The sequence below is a fragment of the Musa acuminata genome, chromosome BXJ3-4, assembly GCF_036884655.1.
Source record: "Musa acuminata AAA Group cultivar baxijiao chromosome BXJ3-4, Cavendish_Baxijiao_AAA, whole genome shotgun sequence".
NCBI lineage: Eukaryota > Viridiplantae > Streptophyta > Magnoliopsida > Zingiberales > Musaceae > Musa > Musa acuminata.
Window position 1 is genome coordinate 27456241 of NC_088352.1, and position 16887 is coordinate 27473127.

The window sequence follows — 16887 nt, forward strand, 5'->3', positions numbered from 1 at the left end:
GAAGTTTGGCCTTCGCCCATTGAAGGAAGGCACCTAGTTGACGTCGGCAACCTCATCGGTGGAGGAAGCCAAAATTGGAGTAGGTCAAGGCTGACCGAACCACTCTAAATCTCTGGTTTGCGTTTAATTTTGAGCACTTTATCATTACTGCAAACCTCCCTCATCACTACTGCTCTCTGCGCTTTCACGAACAAGTTCTAAGAGCTGTTCTTCCAAATCTGCATTCAGACGTAACTTCGTATTTTCATACATTACAGTTTACGTTTACGTTTGATTCTGCAGAACTGTTTTCCGCGCTTTTACGAACGAGCTTCCTTGCAGTTTACGCTTACATTTTAATCCTATTAATAACTGCAATCTGTCCTCTACGATTTTACGAATGAGTTTCAACATTTAGACGTAAAACTGCATTCAGACGTAAATCGGCTTTCCTCGCTCAATCATCAGATTTCAGTTCACGTTTTCAACTGCATACTGCCTTCTGCGAGTATACAAACGAGTTTCAAAGTTTAGACGTAAATCTGCGTTTAGACGTAAAACTGCGTTTAGACGTAAAACTGCGTTTAGACGTAAATCTGCGTTTAGACGTAAAACTGCGTTTAGACGTAAAACTGCGTTTAGACGTAAAACTGCGTTTAGACGTAAATCTGCGTTTAGACGTAAAACTGCGTTTAGACGTAAATCTGCGTTTAGACGTAAATCTGCATTTAAGACGTAAATCTGAGTTTAGACGCAAAACTGCGCTTAGACGCAAAACTGCGCTTAGACGTAAAACTGCGCTTAAACGCAATCTGCGCTTAGACGCAAACTGCACTTAGATACAAACTGAGAATTTGCTTTTGCATCATAATAGTTTTTGAACGAACGCAGCTTTTGGCTTTTAAATTATTATAAGATTTCCGCTGCACTAATTCACCCCCCCCCCTCTTAGTGCTCTTGATCCTAACAATTGGTATCAGAGCAAGGTTAACTCTCTAAAGGATTAAAACCCAAGAGAGATGGCATACGCCGGAAACCAAGAGGGGCATTCGATTACACGTCCACCCATGTTCAGTGGAACGGACTACACTTACTGGAAGACCCGAATGAGGATCTTTCTTATTTCTATGGATTTTGAACTATGGAACCTTGTTGAAAATGGATTTTCAAAATCTTCTCTTCCAATGATCGATTGGAACGATTTGGAGAAGAAGGCTTTCGCTCTTAATGCAAAGGCTATGAATGCCTTATTTTGCGCACTAGATAAAAATGAATTTAATCGTGTTTCAACTTGCGAAACTGCTTTTGATATTTGGCACACACTTGAAGTGACCCACGAGGGCACAAGTAGAGTGAAAGAGTCAAAAATCAATCTGTTGCTGCATTCTTTTGAACTTTTTCGAATGAAACCGAGTGAAACCATTGGCGACATGTTTACCCGTTTCACGGATGTCGTCAACGGTTTAAAAGGTCTCGGAAAGAGCTTTTCGGATTTTGAGCTTGTTAATAAGATACTAAGATCCCTTCCTAAGAGTTGGGATCCTAAAGTCACCGCCATTCAAGAGGCAAAAGATCTGCGAAATTTCCCTCTTGAAGAACTAATCGGGTCATTAATGACCTACGAAATGACTTGCAAAGCTCATGAAGAGCAAGAAGACATCCTTCCAAAGAACAGGAAGGATATGGCACTTAAAACTTCTGAATGCCACTTGAGAGAAAACTCAAGTGATGAGGACTGTGATGATGACTTGGCACTTTTGACAAGAAAGTTTAAAAAATTCTTCAAAAGAAACAAGTTTAAAAACGATGTGAAAAATAAACTTGAACCTAAGAAGGACCAAGTGATCTGCTATGAATGTAAAAAGCCGGGACATTACAAAAGTGATTGTCCCCAAGTCAAGAAAAGAACAACAAAGAAGAAGGCGCTCCAAGCAACATGGGATGATTCGAGCGCATCCGAGGAAGAAGAATCCAACACCGAGCAAGTTGCTCATTACGCCTTTATGGCCATCGAAGAGGAGGTAACGGATTTATTAGATGCTGATTTATCTTTCGATGAATTACTAAATGCCTTCCATGATTTATTTGATGAATGCAAAGTTATAAATAAGAAATACAAGTTGCTAAAAAAGCTACATGATAATCTTACTTGTGAGTTTGATAAGTTAAAAGTCGAACATCATGATAGTTTAAATTCATGTATCAAATGTCATGATTTAGAAACTATACAAAAAGAAAACTTGCTGCTTAAGGACACCTTGAAGAAATTCGAGGTTGGTAGCAAGTCATTAAACATGATCCTTACAAACAAGGGTCATGCTCCCAAAAGAAGTGGGATTGGATTTGTGAGGAGTCCTCACCTAAATCCAACTACCTTTGTAAAAGGCCCCATCTTACACGTTCAACACCAAACCAAGTGCAACTTTTGTTGCAAATCTGGACACAAGACACATTGTTGTCCATTCAAGAAAATAAGTCCAAACAAATTGATTTGGGTTCCTAAAGGAACCATGATAAACTCTATGCAACATGATAGAAAATATAGATCTGTTTATGAGGCACCCAAAAGCAAATGGGTTCCTAAAGATCATCCGTTCCTATAAAAACAATTAAAAGTCTAGGCCGGAGCAAGAAATAATGTTCTGCTCCTTAACTCTCAATGATCATAAACCAAGAATCAAAAAGGAACTCGCAACGCTTAAGTAACAAGTGGAAGCTATGAAATCACAAATACGATACAATTAGAAACTTATGATATCCAAATTCACATACCCCCCTGATCTTCAAAACCTGTTCATCTACGAATTAATTCTTGTAGAAACTAAACATGTCATGATCTTAAAAGGGACACCAAACAAACATTCGTATGCACGTTAAAAGATCTATCTTACAAAGAGCTTCTTCCTTAAATAAAAACTCATACGAAATCATGTAACAAACATCAATTGCTCTGAAACTCTCCTCAAGGCAAATTCTCCCAAATCAAATCATCCTAAGTACTCACCTGCTGCAGGCGGTGGCACCTCTCCAGCTGGCGGTTGCACCTCCAGCCATCACGGGTTGCCAGAGGTTGCACCGCTCCAGCCAGAGGTGCAACCGCCAGCAGCTCTGCCCCTTAAAATCACGCTAGGGCCGGCTGAGGAACCGACCCCAACTCACCCCCATTTCCTCCTCTACTCTTCCAAGTCTCCTCCATTCCCATTTCACTCCTCTAAAGCCTTCCAAATACCTCTTATTTCGGAGCAAAACATCAAGAATCCTTCCTTCTCTTGAAGATTTCACAAAGGTACTCTCTAAGAAGCTCTTAAATTCTGTTTTGTTCTTCATTTACTTTAGCTCATCATCATCCCTTTAAAACAGCAGTAGTAATGGGATCTAGAAGATCCTCAAGGGACAAGGGAAAGAGGAGAGTAGTAGAAGAGTTTGATCTCACTCTTTTTGATTCCAAAAACCATGCTGAAAAATTTCTCTCCTTCGAACTAAGAAGCATCAATAAGGGAAAATACGTAGATCTGAATGAACTAAGAGATGTAGAGACTATCCATTGGTTTGCAAACCTTAATCTTCTTCCCATTTTGCAGATCAACGAACCCATTTATCCTAGACTAGTTAGATTGTTTTATAACAACATGCAAAAAGATGATGAAGAAAGGATATCAACCTATCTCTTAGGACAACACATTTCAATCACTGATAGATTCATTTGTGATATAATAGGTATTCCCATGAAAAGCATAGGACTTTACTTTAAAGGAACATGGGATGAAGAAACTATTGAAACATCCTACGTTGAAGCCTTAGGAACAATCCTTGCCAATCCTAACGTAGAATCTATTCCTAAAAGTTGTGAACATCTAATGCCCTTTAACACTAAGATACTTCATCATATCATGACTAGTATAATTCTTCCTAAGCAATATCATCATGATGAAGTGAGTCAATTGGAATTAGGAATTATGTACCTAATTATGAAAGAACGTGACATTTGTCTTGGCTATCTGATCCAACAAAACATGTTGGAATTATCTACGAAAGATATGATGCTCCCATATGGTGGAATTATTACTAGAATAATGAAAGCTTACGACATTCAAATACCACTAGAAGAAGAAGTAATGAAATCAGATAGATACAGCATAATAAACAAAAATCTACTTCACCGACTAAGATGTCACTATAGAAACGGTAACTGGGTTAGAATGCCTAGAAGAACTAATCCCCCTGAACCTGAACCTGAACCAGAGCCGGAAACCCCAGTCTTTAGGAGTACCCACTCTCCTCCAATCTGTCCCTTTGAGGAAACACATCCGATTGAGCAAACTCACACATCATCCATCGAAGATATCGGGATTCGGATGGACCGATTTGAGCAACGACAAGAACGGCTTGAGCTTCGACAAGATCAAATCCTAACCGAGCTACAGCAAATCCATCGACAATTTGACTCTTTACTTAGGCACTTCAATCTTCCACCTCATGAATGAGCTTGTATAAACATCTGATGTTTTTAATATGACAGGTTGTAAACTCCTTATGTTATTCATGAAGGACTTTGTCTTTATGGTTACCTGATATGCTGTACATATATTACCCTGATATGGTTATCTTTGTCTGTGTAAGCATATTTGCAAACATCTCTTGTTGTTTATCTCGGTTTTTGCACTGAAACTAAAAAAGGTTTAAAAGCCTATGCCTTGAAAATATGAAGCAACATACCAATGTAAGTTGATAAGTCAGCAGTATGACATTGATATGGTTGCTATTGCTAATATGATTGCTATCATGCCATGTATCAAACAAAAATTTGCATCATACGAGCTGATATCTTACCATGTGATGCAATGCTACACTTGCTGAAATAAAAATCCTGCTATGCAATATGATATAATGCTGCACTTGAAATAATTGTGTTACTACATCAAAATTATTTTTCGGATGCTATTACTATTACATGCCTTGACAACGCTTGTTCAAATAACATGTTGCAAATTATGTGACAAATATTTTTAACCAAATGCATGTAAGAAGTTCATTTTTCGGGTTGTATGCTAAAAATGGGATGTTCCCGTACACTCTTATGAAAACTCTTTGGAAAATGACTTTCCTCCGTCAAGCAAAAAAGAGATATATGTGTCATGACTTCCTTTATATGCTTGATAATGCTATCATGCTTTTTGTTGATGACAAAGGGGGAGAAACATATGAATTGATAAACATATGAATTGATAAACACTATGTCATAGCTGAACTGCCATAATCATATCTATGTCATAGTTGCAAATACTTGAGTGATGCTATAAACAATGTTATGCCATCCTTGCATCACCAAGAGATATGTGAACATGTGCTATAGTTTGCATCATATCTAACACTATGTCATAGCTGAACTGCCATAATCATATCTATGTCATAGTTGCAAATACTTGAGTGATGCTATAAACAATGTTATGCCATCCTTGCATCACCAAGAGATATGTGAACATGTGCTATAGTTTGCATCATATCTTGATTTGATATTCTATAGAAAATGCAAACTTGCTAGACAATCTCAAATGTGAGCATCATGTAAAAAGTCCTTCGTTGCTTTATATGATTACATGATGAATGGTTACAAACACTATCATACAAACTTGATGATGTATGTCATGCTTTGACATAATTCTTGAAGAGATACATCATGATAGGCATCATGATGGGAGCATTGATAAGTTTAACTGATCTAACTTATCAATACGTCACTTGAATTCTTAGGTCTTGAATTCAAGGTTGACTTATCTCAACTATGGCATATAGATAGGGGGAGTTAAGGACAACTCCTTTATCAATTGATTGTCATCATCAAAAAGGGGGAGATTGTTGAATCTCGGATTTTGATGATGAAGTCAATTGTCATTTGTTATCTAATCTATGTGTTGAGATAAGTGTGCAGGATTAACTACGATGAGAGTAAGACAAGCAGCAGGAGTTGCGCCGGAGTCAAGATCATGATCACGTTGGGAGTTCGAGAGTTCGACGGAAGTTCGGACGGTCGTCGGAGGTTCAGAGAGAACAGATCCGAGAAGTCCAGAAGCTTGCCAAGCGAAGCTCGTCGGAACTCGCCAAGTGGATCGTCGCAAAGTCCAGGAGTATGCCGGATGTCCGCAGAAGGATCACCGAGGGTTATCGGTTGATCGACGGAAGTTGGCAGGAAACTCGCCGGAAGAAGCGATTGACGCATCGGTGCAAAGCTGCAGAAGTTGTCTTAGAGTTAATCGTAGTTAGCATGATGATTAAGCATGAAAATGGGAGGTGATCCCATTAGCTTAATCTTGGGGCAATTGGGCCCCTGAAAAGATTCAAAGTGGGTCGAATGGAGTGAACCATTCGGACCCTGATTGCACCAGGAGGTGCAACCGCCCCAGCCAGGAGGTGCAACCGCCTGGGCTGTGGGGTTGGGAGGTGCAACCGCCCCAGCCAGGAGGTGCAACCGCCAGGGCTGCAGGGCTGGGAGGTGCAACCGCCCCAGCCAAGAGGTTGCACCGCCAGAGCTCAAGTTCCGAGCTCTGCCAGGCGATGCAACCACCGAGCTCAGTCTTCGAGCTCTGGCAGAGTGGTGCATCAGCCTGAGCTCAGTCTCGAGCTTTGCCAGGTGATGCATTCACCAAGCTCAGTCTTCGAGCTCTGGCAGAATGGTGCATCAGCTTGAGCTCAGTTTGGAGCTCTGCCAAGTGATGCAACCACCGAGCTCAGATTTCGAGCTCTGCCAGGTGATGCAACCACCAAGCTCAGTCTTCGAGCTCTGCCAGGTGATGCAACCATCGAGCTCAGTCTTCGAGCTCTGGCAGAGAGAAGCAATCGGCAGAGCTCAGTCTTCGAGCTCTGCCAGGCGGTGCCACCTCTCCAGTCGAGAGGTGCAACCGCCTGATCCTAGAATTCTGGGATTTGATCGATTTGATCGTTTTGAGCTCGAATTTTGAATTGGGTTGGGGCCTATAAATACCCCACCCATTCAGCACTGAAAAGACACAGACCCATACCGAAATTGTGATCTTTTCTGTGATTCTAAAGAGCTCAAAAGTGTTGTAAAACCTTTAAGTCTCCTCCTTCTATTCTTCAAGTTTTCAATTGTAAAGTGAGGAGAGAAAGGTCTGTAAAGGTTGTCTCCTAAGCCTGCCAAAAGGAGAGAAACTGTAAGAGGGAAGTTTGGCCTTCGCCCATTGAAGGAAGGCACCTAGTTGACGTCGGCAACCTCATCGGTGGAGGAAGCCAAAAGTGGAGTAGGTCAAGGCTGACCGAACCACTCTAAATCTCTGGTTTGCGTTTAATTTCGAGCACTTTATCATTACTGCAAACCTCCCTCATCACTACTGCTCTCTGCGCTTTCACGAACAAGTTCTAAGAGCTGTTCTTCCAAATCTGCATTCAGACGTAACTTCGTATTTTCATACATTACAGTTTACGTTTACGTTTGATTCTGCAGAACTGTTTTCCGCGCTTTTACGAACGAGCTTCCTTGCAGTTTACGCTTACATTTTAATCCTATTAATAACTGCAATCTGTCCTCTACGATTTTACGAATGAGTTTCAACATTTAGACGTAAAACTGCATTCAGACGTAAATCGGCTTTCCTCGCTCAATCATCAGATTTCAGTTCACGTTTTCAACTGCATACTGCCTTCTGCGAGTATACAAACGAGTTTCAAAGTTTAGACGTAAATCTGCGTTTAGACGTAAAACTGCGTTTAGACGTAAAACTGCGTTTAGACGTAAATCTGCGTTTAGACGTAAAACTGCGTTTAGACGTAAAACTGCGTTTAGACGTAAAACTGCGTTTAGACGTAAATCTGCGTTTAGACGTAAATCTGCGTTTAGACGTAAATCTGCATTTAAGACGTAAATCTGAGTTTAGACGCAAAACTGCGCTTAGACGCAAAACTGCGCTTAGACGCAAAACTGCGCTTAAACGCAATCTGCGCTTAGACGCAAACTGCACTTAGATACAAACTGAGAATTTGCTTTTGCATCATAATAGTTTTTGAACGAACGCAGCTTTTGGCTTTTAAATTATTATAAGATTTCCGCTGCACTAATTCACCCCCCCCCCTCTTAGTGCTCTTGATCCTAACACTCATAAGGCTTTTAAAGAATTTTTGAAACATAGGAGAATGATTAATTTAAGCATGCAATGTTTCAATTAAATTCAAGTCATGAATACCAATACTTTCATATTGTGAGTATCAATTCATGAATACCTAAAGATATTATTTGTGATTCCAATTTTGCAAGATCAAGATTATGATTTAAATAAAACTTATTCAAATCAAATCGGTAACTTGAAACTCATAATCAAGTCATCAAAATCAATTTCGAGATTCACAAAATATCATGAAATCATTAATCTTGATCCGATGGGAAAAGCATTTTTTGAAGTGATTCTTTTTCATCTAAGCATGCCTTAGTCATTATATGTCAAATCAAGATAAGCATAAAAGTTCAAGACATAAGGGCAAAATCTTATAAAACAACTAATCAAGCAAGATTTTAAACATCTATTTTCAAGCTAGAGTAAGTCAAGGATTAAATTATCTTATGTCATGAATTCCAATAGGCATCTCAAATTATCAACATCACATTAAAAAGATATTTCAAAAAGACATCGATAAGTGATTCATTTGTATCATTATATTTTTGGAAGATTTGTTGAATCTCGGATTTTGATGATGAAGTCAATTGTCATTTGTTATCTAATCTATGTGTTGAGATAAGTGTGCAGGATTAACTACGATGAGAGTAAGACAAGCAGCAGGAATTGCGCCGGAGTCAAGATCATGATCACGTTGGGAGTTCGAGAGTTCGACGGAAGTTCGGACGGTCGTCGGAGGTTCAGAGAGAACAGATCCGAGAAGTCCAGAAGCTTGCCAAGCGAAGCTCGTCGGAACTAGCCAAGTGGATCGTCGCCAAGTCCAGGAGTATGCCGGATGTCCGCAGAAGGATCACCGAGGGTTATCGGTTGATCGACGGAAGTTGGCAGGAAACTCGCCGGAAGAAGCGATTGACGCATCGGAGCAAAGCTGCAGAAGTTGTCTTAGAGTTAATCGTAGTTAGCATGATGATTAAGCATGAAAATGGGAGGTGATCCCATTAGCTTAATCTTAGGGCAATTGGGCCCCTGAAAAGATTCAAAGTGGGCCGAATGGAGTGAACCATTCGGACCCTGATTGCACCAGGAGGTGCAACCGCCCCAGCCAGGCGGTGCAACCGCCTGGGCTGTGGGGTTGGGAGGTGCAACCGCCCCAGCCAGGAGGTGCAACCGCCTAGGCTGTGGGGTTGGGAGGTGCAACCGCCCCAGCCAGGAGGTGCAACCGCCTGGGCTGTGGGGCTGGGAGGTGCAACCGCCCCAGCCAGGAGGTGCAACCGCTAGGGCTGCAAGGCTGGGAGGTGCAACCGCCCCAGCCAAGAGGTTGCACCGCCAGAGCTCAAGTTCCGAGCTCTGCTAGGCGATGCAACCACCGAGCTCAGTCTTCGAGCTCTGGCAGAGAGGTGCATCAGCCTGAGCTCAGTCTCGAGCTCTGCCAGGTGATGCATTCACCAAGCTCAGTCTTCGAGCTCTGGCAGAGAGGTGGATCAGCCTGAGCTCAGCTTGGAGCTCTGCCAGGTGATGCAACCACCGAGCTCTGTTTCGAGCTCTGCCAGGTGATGCAATCACCAAGCTCAGTCTTCGAGCTCTGCCAGGTGATGCAACCATCGAGCTCAGTCTTCGAGCTCTGGCAGAGAGAAGCAATCGGCAGAGCTCAGTCTTCGAGCTCTGCCAGGCGGTGCCACCTCTCCAGTCGAGAGGTGCAACCGCCTGATCCCAGAATTCTGGGATTTGATCGATTTGATCGTTTTGAGCTCGAATTTTGAATTGGGTTGGGGCCTATAAATACCCCACCCATTCAGCACTGAAAAGATACAGACCCATACCGAAATTGTGATCTTTTCTGTGATTCTAAAGAGCTCAAAAGTGTTGTAAAGCCTTTAAGTCTCCTCCTTCTGTTCTTCAAGTTTTCAATTGTAAAGTGAGGAGAGAAAGGTCTGTAAAGGTTGTCTCCTGAGCCTGTCAAAAGGAGAGAAACTGTAAGAGGGAAGTTTGGCCTTCGCCCATTGAAGGAAGGCACCTAGTTGACGTCGGCAACCTCATCGGTGGAGGAAACCAAAAGTGGAGTAGGTCAAGGCTGACCGAACCACTCTAAATCTCTGGTTTGCGTTTATTTTCGAACACTTTATCATTACTGCAAACCTCCCTCATCACTACTGCTCTCTGCGCTTTCACGAACAAGTTCTAAGTGCTGTTCTTCCAAATCTGCATTCAGACGTAAACTCGTATTTTCATACATTACAGTTTACGTTTACGCTTGATTCTGCAGAACTGTTTTCCGTGCTTTTACGAACGAGCTTCTTTGCAGTTTACGCTTACATTTTAATCCTATTAATAACTGCAATCTGTCCTCTACGATTTTACGAATGAGTTTCAACATTTAGACGTAAAACTGCATTCAGACGTAAATCGGCTTTCCTCGCTCAATCATCAGATTTCAGTTCACGTTTTCAACTGCATACTGCCTTCTGCGAGTATACAAACAAGTTTCAAAGTTTAGACGTAAATCTGCGTCTAGACGTAAAACTGCGTTTAGACGTAAATCTGCGTTTAGACGTAAAACTGCGTTTAGACGTAAAACTGCGTTTAGACGTAAATCTGCGTTTAGACGTAAAACTGCGTTTAGACGTAAAACTGCGTTTAGACGTAAATCTGCGTTTAGACGTAAATCTGCGTTTAGACGTAAATCTGCATTTAGACGTAAATCTGAGTTTAGACGCAAAACTGCGCTTAGACGCAAAACTGCGCTTAGACGCAAAACTGCGCTTAAACGCAATCTACGCTTAGACGCAAACTGCACTTAGATACAAACTGAGAATTTGCTTTTGCATCATAATAGTTTTTGAACGAACGCAGCTTTTGGCTTTTAAATTATTATAAGATTTCCGCTGCACTAATTCACCCCCCCCCCTCTTAGTGCTCTTGATCCTAACAAGATTCTCCTCTTTCGTAAATAAATCTAGGAGAACAAAATGAATTAAGGGAGATATAATATGATTGAAGCATTGAACATGATTCATACTTAAAATGTGTCTCATGTCATAAGTATGAATCAAGCATTTGTGAAATCTGAAATCATCATCAAAATCACATTCAATAAATTCATACATGACAAGCATAGATTTATTGAAAAGTCGATAAGATAGAGGATCATATTTCGTTTTTATAAATTTCTATTCATGTGATTTGCTTCTTATAAGCATTCCTTTACCTTTAATAAAATAAGTGTCAACATTTAAGACATAAAGGTAAATTTTGTAGAACAAATCATCAAGTATGATTCCATGATAACATCCCTTTTAATATCTTGATATTCATCATCAAGTATGATTTCAAAAAAAATATGTTTAAGAGAAATCATTAAGACCAAATACATGATACACTCATTTATTTTTAAAATATTCATCATGTTTATTTTCATGAGATTCACAAGATTGGTAAACTAAATTCATTAATCTCAATAGGATATAAAATTCATTTCTATTTCATATAATTGATTTCATGTGAGGGTGTTCAAGTCTTTTTGTGAAAACATGTATCATAATTTAAAATCAAAACATAAGTTTGGTCATAAAGCCGTCAAGACCAAACACTTCAAAAATAAAACATCATGATATCACATCTATCATCAAAAGGCTATCAAGAAATTCATACATATATGTACATGCACTATGTCATCTTAATATGTCATGAGAATATCATCTTAATTCGTCAAAAACATAATTAAACCAAAAACATGTTAATCCAAAATGGGAGTATCAAATCAACATTTACTTCAAAAACTCATGTATGTCATAAAATCATCAAGATACACATGTATGGATTAATCCTAAGCATTATCACATATCATATAATTATCATCCCTAATGTTGCATATATCATTCAACATTTCAAAACATAACATACAAGAACCTTAGCAATATACTTTTCATTATCAATTTTTTAATTTTTCAAAGATGCTAAAAAGAGAAACATGATATAATTTTTGAAAAATATTTTTTTATTTTCTATTCCTACTATCTAAATTAAGCACTCATGAAAAACTTCAAGTAATTTCAAAATAATTCAAGAGAGTTGAGTTACTTACCTTGTAGTCGAAGCCCGTCAAAGCCCAATTCGCCGTTTCACCTTTGGAGGTTCTTGATTCATCCTTGGGTGCCTTCCTTTTCTTTGGCTTCTTCCTCCGTTCAAGTTCATTGTTCATTTTAGATTTTTGTTTAATTAACTTATTAAGAGTTAGTGTTCGAAGTTCAAGTTCATCATTGTCCTCATCACTTGAGTCATCGCCCAAGTGGTATTCATTTGTTCGGAGTTCCAAATCCTTCCTATTCTTTGGAAGGTGGTTCAAGTGTTCATTGTGTTCATCATGTGCATTGCGCACCATTTCATATGTCATCAATGAGCCGATAAGTTCTTCAAGTGGAAAAATATTTAAATCTTTTGTTTCTTGTATTGCCGTAACTTTTGATTCCCAAACTTTAGAAAGTGATCGTAAAACTTTACTAGCAAGTTCAAAATTCGAGAAACATTTGCTAAGAGTTTGTAAACCATTGACGACATCCGTAAAACGGGTGTACATGTCAACAATGGTTTCGCTCGGCTTCATTTGAAAAAGCTCGAAATCATGCATTAAAATGTTAACTTTCGAGTCTTTGACTCTACTAGTTCCCTCGTGTGTGATTTCAAGTGTTTGCCAAATATCAAAAGCCGTTTCGCATGTAGAAATCTGATTGAACTCATTTTTGTCTAAAGCGCAAAATAAGACATTCATAGCCTTTGCGTTTAAAGAAAACATCTTCTTCTCCAAATCATTCCAATGGTTTATTGGGAGAGAAGACATTTCATATCCATTTTCGACTATGTGCCATAAATTCAAATCCAAAGAAAGTAAGAAAACTCTCATTCGAGTTTTCCAACAAGTGTAGTCCGATCCGTTAAACAACGGTGGACGAACAACCGATAAGCCCTCTTGAAAGCCATAAAGAGTCATTTCTATTTGTGTGTTAAACTAAAGTAGAAAACCGTGGCTCTGATACCAATTGTTAGGATCGGAGCGGCACTAAGAGGGGGGGGGGGGGCGAATTAGTGTAGCGGATTAAAACTTCGGTTTTAGAAAATCTTTCGTACGATAAGAACGAAACTTGAAAAGCTTAATCTTGAAAGTGTATTCTTAAATATGCGCAGCAAAAGTAATAAGGAACTTAAAGCATATAAGAAGGTTTGCAATAATGTAAATAGCAATAATGAAATGCAAACCAAGGATCACGCCGATTTTAGAGTGGTTCGGTCAAATGACCTACTCCACTTGCGAGGCCCCTCTTCGATGAGGCTCCCACCTTCCACTAGCAAATCTATTGAAATGGAAGGGTAAATACCCCTCTTACAACTCTTTACAAGCGGTTCACTCTCTTACAGATTTTCGAGAAGAGATGAGGTGAACACTAGCAAATTGAAAAGAAGACAAGCTAACACTTTTCTAAGACCTTTCTTTCAAACTCTTGCTGCTCAAAAAGTTTTATTCTCAGCTGAGATTTGAGGGGTATTTATAGGCCTCAAGAGGATTCAAATTTGGGCTCCAAAAATTTGAATTCTCTTATGTTCCCGATGCTGGCGGTGCCACCGCCTGTCATTGTCAGGCGCTGACAGTGCTGGGCGGTGCCACCGCCTACAGTGTTTTCAGCCCGTCTACAGTGTTTTCAGCCCGTCTACAGTGTTTTCAGCCCACTAGTTGGGCTTCAATCTTGGCCCAAACTAATCCGAACTCAGGCCCAATTGGCCCCTACTTGGGTTATAGGATTAATACCTAATCCTAACCCTAATTAACATGCTAACTACGAATTTAAAGACATTTTATAAGCTATTACAAAGTCCAAAAGTCAAGACTTCTTCCGGCGAGCTTCCGGTAAACTTTCGACGGTCTTCCGATAAACTCTCAAAAACCATTCTGCGGACTCCCGGCAAGCTCTTAAACTTCACGATTTGATCTTGGCGAGTTCCAACGAGCTTCTTCGGCAAGCTCCGATCTCTCTCGGTGAGCTCCGCGAACTTCCCACGAACCTTTCGGTGAGCTTCCAAAAAACCCTTCGGCAAGCTCTCTACTCATTCTCGGCTAGTTCCGGCAGCATTCCTGACGAACCTTCGGACTTCCGTCGAACTCTCGAACTCCCAATGAATCCTTCGCGCTTGACTCCGCACTTTGTTTCGCTTTATGTCTTTCTCATTATCGTAGTTATTCCTGCACACATAAACTAAAACTCTACTCCGATCTAGATAATTATTACGACGCGAATCGACATTCCATTGCCCGGCACGTCATTGGTTGGCGCTTCGTCTGATTCTTCAGCGCATCATCCTCTCTTGCGGCTTGTTGCCCAATCGGCGGTTGACCTCCGCAACTCCGATATCCTTGGCGCAATTTCGCTCTCCTTGGCCCGATGCCCGACGTCCGAAGCATTCAGCCATCCAATATCCTGACATGATCTCTTCTAGCGCAACGTCAATTCCTCCTGCGTCAACTGTCTAATCCTGATCGAGTAGACCTGCATTACTCAAAATGCAGTTTAAACATCTAAACGCAATCAATTAGTTTCATCATCAAAATCCGAGATTCAACAATTTGGACCAATTGATACAACAAGTCTAGGTGGAAGCAAATATGCTTTTGTGATTGTGGATGACTACTCTAGATACACTTGGACCTATTTCTTAACTCACAAAAGTGATTGTTTCAAGTGTTTCTCTAAATTTTGTAAACTCACTCAAAACGAAAAAGGTTTCATGATTTCATCAATACGAAGTGATCATGGTGGCGAATTTCAAAACCATGACTTTCAAAATTTTTGTGAAGTTAATGGATACAATCATAACTTCTCCACTCCGAGAAATCCCCAACAAAATGGAGTAGTTGAAAGAAAAAATAGAAACCTATAAGAAATGGCAAGAACTATGTTAAATGAACATAGTTTACCTAAGTATTTTTGGGCCGAAGCCATAAATACGGCTTGCTACATCATGAATAGAGTCCTAATAAGACCTTCCTTATCAAAAACTCCCTATGAATTATGGAATAACAAAAAACCAAATATTTCCTATTTTAAAGTTTTCGGTTGTAAATGCTTTATTTTAAATGAAAGGGATGTCTTAGGAAAATTTGATGCAAAATCCGATGAAGGCATCTTTCTTGGTTACTCTTCCGTTTCGAAAGCTTTTCGGGTTTTTAATAAAAGAACCTTAGTAATTGAAGAGTCTATTCATGTAGTTTTTAATGAAGTCTCAAATTTTAAGAAAAATGATTTTGATGATGATCTTGGTTTTGATAATTTGAATTTAAATGAACCCCCTCCTCAAAATAGCAACTTGGATGCACCTTCTTCCGAAATTTCCTTACCTAAGGAATGGAAGTATATAGATGCTCATCCAAAGGAGCTAATTATAGGGGATACATCTAAAGGGATTCAAACTCGTTCCTCTTTCAAGAATTTTTGTGCTAATGCCGCCTTCCTCTCTCAAATCGAACCTAAGTGCATTGACGAGGCCATAAAAGATGATTTTTGGGTTATTGCAATGCAAGAGGAATTGAATCAATTTGAGAGGAATAAGGTGTGGGAGCTTGTTCCTAGACCTAGTGACCATTTAGTCATTGGTACTAAGTGGGTCTTTAGAAACAAGCAAGACGAAAATGGTATCGTGGTTAGAAACAAGGCTAGATTAGTGGCCAAAGGTTTCATCCAAGAAAAAGGTATCGATTACGAAGAAACCTTCGCTCCCGTGGCTCGATTAGAAGCCATAAGGATGCTCCTTGCCTATGCTAGTAGTTATAATTTTAAACTATTTCAAATGGATGTCAAAAGTGCCTTCTTAAATGGTTTTATTTCCGAAGAAGTATATGTCGAACAACCTCCCGGATTTGAAAATACTCTTTTTCCTAATCATGTATTCAAATTGACTAAGGCTCTCTATGGCTTGAAACAAGCTCCTAGAGCTTGGTATGAAAGGCTTAGTTCCTTTCTTATTTTAAATAATTTTACCAAAGGCAAGGTTGATACTATATTGTTTATTAAACATTTTGAAAATAATTTTCTTATTGTGCAAATTTATGTTGACGATATTATTTTTGGCTCTTCGGATGAATCACTATGTGAATCATTTGCCAAATCTATGAATCATGAATTCGAAATGAGTTTAATGGGGGAATTAACTTTCTTTTTAGGATTACAAATCAAACAACTTAAGGATGGTATATTTCTTAACCAATCTAAATATACGTTAGAATTGTTAAAATGATTTAACATGGATAATTCAAAAGCAATAAACACCCCTATGAGTACTGCGACTAAGTTAGATATGGATGAAATTAGTGAAAATTTCGATCAAAAAACATATAGGGGTATGATAGATAGTCTACTCTACCTTACCGCGACTAGACCAGATATCATGTTTAGTGTAGGACTTTGTGCTAGGTTTCAATCAAATCCTAAACTATCTCATCTTAAAAGTGTTAAAAGAATATTTATGTATCCTAAAGGAACTCCAAATTTAGGTTTATGGTATCCAAAATCTGAAAATTTTGATTTAATGGCTTATGCGGATGCCGATTTTGGCGGATGTAGGATAGATAGAAAAAGTACATCCGGAACATGCCAATTTTTAGGACATGCACTTGTTTCTTGGACTTCCAAGAAACAAAATTCAGTAGCACTATCTACGGCGGAAGCCGAATACATTGCTGCGAGTGCATGCTGTGCACAAGTTGTTTGGATGAAAAATACATTAGAAGACTATGGAATTCACT